The sequence below is a fragment of the Arachis hypogaea genome, chromosome 18 (assembly GCF_003086295.3).
Source record: "Arachis hypogaea cultivar Tifrunner chromosome 18, arahy.Tifrunner.gnm2.J5K5, whole genome shotgun sequence".
NCBI lineage: Eukaryota > Viridiplantae > Streptophyta > Magnoliopsida > Fabales > Fabaceae > Arachis > Arachis hypogaea.
Window position 1 is genome coordinate 71,886,548 of NC_092053.1, and position 2,957 is coordinate 71,889,504.

A 2,957-nucleotide genomic window follows, 5' to 3' on the forward strand; every position below is an offset into this window, starting at 1 on the left:
CGGAAGTTGAAGCGGTAGGTGTGCAACGTATGAGTTGTGGGCATTTTGTTCCTTGCGAACGGGTTTGTGATTGTCAGGCTTGTGATCAAATTTGGGGTTTGTAAGGTGCTTGATGGAATTGGAAAGTTGAAACCTTGACGTTGATATAAGATTAGTGTGCGGATATTGAGCACATCGTTTTAACTCCATCCTGTTTTCTAGCCTTTGATGCCTTGCCCTACTATCACATGATTGACCCATGTTATCTTTTGCATTGAGCCTATCTTGTAACGTTTGCCTGGCAGTTACACTCCTACATTTGCATCCTTATGCTTATGATAATCAAAGTATTTGAAAATCGTATATATGATTATATTTTGAGATATTTTTGCTTCTTCTTTAAATGTGTTCAAGGGTGAACTGTTATGGAATTTCTTCCATTTTGTATCAATTTTCGAGGGCGAAAATTTTTAAAAGGTGGGTAGAATGTAAGGCCCAGCCGTAACACCCACAATGTTTCCCTCACCCAGCAGCAGTAGCAAGCGCAGCTTGCTTTTCTTCCTGAATCAAAGGAAAAAGAATGAAAATGGAAAGAAGAGGGGGACTGAGCCAGAAGGACGAAGCAGAGAGGGAAAGGGGGGACCGAATCGCGGCAGAGGAGAGGAGGGAGTTCGCTGTCGCGCCGCCATCGTCTTCACCGCGCCTCACCGTGGGTCGCGCTACTGTCGCCGGTCACCTCGCCGCCGTGCCCAGATCGCGTCCAGTCCTCGTCACCGTCGCTCATCCTCACCACCGCCAGCTGCGTTGTCCCTGCCAAGCTGCAGAACTTGCCTCGCTGCCGCGCCACCACGCCTTGCCATGGAATCGTCCTGCTGCTACCACTGTCACGGAGAAGAGGCATTGAAGAGGGGCAGAACTCGAGTCTCGTTGCCGCCGTCCATGGGGCCTCGAATTGCGTCACTGTCACCGGCAAGAGGGGGAAGACGCGAGCTGGAGGGGCAAGATGAGTTCTTCTGCCTCCATGGTTCTGGTCCGCTGAGGAAGGGAAGATGCTGCCTTGGTGCTTCACGGTCGCCGACGAGCACGGAGGAGAGGAGCTGTGGCCACGTCACTGCCCTTTGGAGGGCTATGCTTGGCCGCCGTTGTACTGCCCTGCTTCACCGTGGCTGAGCTCTGCCACTCCCAGCCCCCTTTTGGCTTGTGATGTTATTGCGGGAATCGCTACAGGAAGAAGAGCAGGCTAAGTCACCGCGATTTGGGCCGCTGTGACTTCCGGAATCACCGAAGGAGCTCCGGGCCGAGTTTCTCCAACATGAGACCCTGCTGCCATTGCCGGAAAAGTTTGCCGGTAAGGGTTTTAAATTGCGGTTTTGGTCATTTTGGATCTTGAGAAGGTTTTAATATTGCGCGGTTTTTATAGTTGATCCACCAGAGCTTCTGGCCGCCGCCGGAGCTGTGCCGGGGCCGGTTCGAAACTGCAGCTGCTTCGTGTTGTTACTCCGGTAAGAAATTATGTTTCGAAAGCCTTACGTTAGTGTCCCGTACGTGTATTAAAGCCTATATGTTATTAATGTTCCTAGAGTTTAGTAACTGAAGTTGCTTGTTGTAAATTAGAGCTGTTTATGCTGCTGCGAAAATGTGTGGGGCTGTGCTTTGAAGCTGCCTTTGATTTTGAGTTGAGGTGAAAAGAACTTATGAGACGCTTGGATTATGGAATTGCGTTTTGAGGTAGGGGCGCTTTCCAAAAACTATAGTTTATTATTGGAATTATTACATATGGGTACTGATGTGAGATATTGTGTATTTGGTGATTGTATCTGCCTTATGTATTATTTGATTGACTCGAATGACTATGGATGTTGGTTTGGCCGAATTGTTGTGTGGCTTGTGAAATGTAATGTTTGAAGTTGATTCTTTAAAGATTTGAAATGAGTTTAATCCGTTGAGGATTGGTTTGAATTGAGTCAATTATTTTGATGATGTGGAAGATAGAATACTCTTGAAATTCAGCCTGTGTGGCTTTAATTGATTTGGTTTTGATAAATGATTTATTGCTGAACCGATTCTTTAAAGCTTTGGAAATGAGTTAAATCGGTTGATATTGAGTTGATTTTTGAAATGGCTTCCTTGAGATATGCCACTGAGGCGACTGTTGGATTTAGCTTGCTTTTGAATTGATTTCTGGTTTTGAGCTGTTGAAAAGGAATGAGAAACAGTTTAGTTGGGACCCGAACCGGGTGGCAAAAGTCCAAGTTTTAGGGGAGGTGCTGCCGAAATTTCTATAGAACCCGAGTCCTTATTTGAAATGTTAATTGAGGAATTTTGAGTTTAATGCCTTTCCTATCTATTTTGAGGATTGTGAAATTATGGCTTCTTTATTACCTTTACTTAGAACAATTAAGAAAGCAATGAAGTTATGCTTTGAAAGAATTATTGAAAAGAGAATCATGATTTATCCTTATTTTCCAAGAAGAACAGTATGTCTTTGGGTACAAGTCATTTGAAAGAGAATTTTGCTTTGAGGCTGTTTTAAAAGGTAAAACGGGTTTATGTTTTTCTCTATTAAACACAAAGATTGTCCCTTGGGAGAGTTTTCGTGATTTTAAAAGGAATTGGATTTCGATTGATGAGCCTCATTATTTTGACGTTTTAAATAAGATTCAAAGTATCTTTTGAACTCTAGTTTAACACAACAAAAATGATTCTCTTATCAGTTTGAAACGCTTCAGATTCAATTATGGAATTGAAGCCGGTTTTGTTTAAGTAAAGGAAATGGTTTTGAAAGAAGTAAAGGTTACGTGACTCGGTTTGGCTTAGATCCTATTTTCTTACTCAAATCAGAAAGCCAATGTTTTAATGATTTTAAATGATTTTGGCGAAATGAGATATGTTATTCTCCCCTAAAGACTTGGGACTCTGCCGAAAAACTGTTGTTATAAAATCCCATCGTTGGATGGATGATTTTGAATACTGTGAGA

At 43.3% G+C, this 2,957-nt stretch overlaps 1 long non-coding RNA gene across 1 annotated transcript; it reads left to right on the plus strand.

The window, feature by feature from the left end:
* The first annotated feature begins 530 nt into the window (after positions 1 to 530).
* LOC112771708 (uncharacterized) lies at positions 531 to 1,923 on the plus strand. Its single transcript, XR_003187176.2, has 3 exons — positions 531 to 1,327; positions 1,400 to 1,481; positions 1,594 to 1,923. It is a non-coding gene; the product is annotated as an uncharacterized lncRNA (long non-coding RNA).
* Positions 1,924 to 2,957: the final 1,034 nt, after the last annotated feature.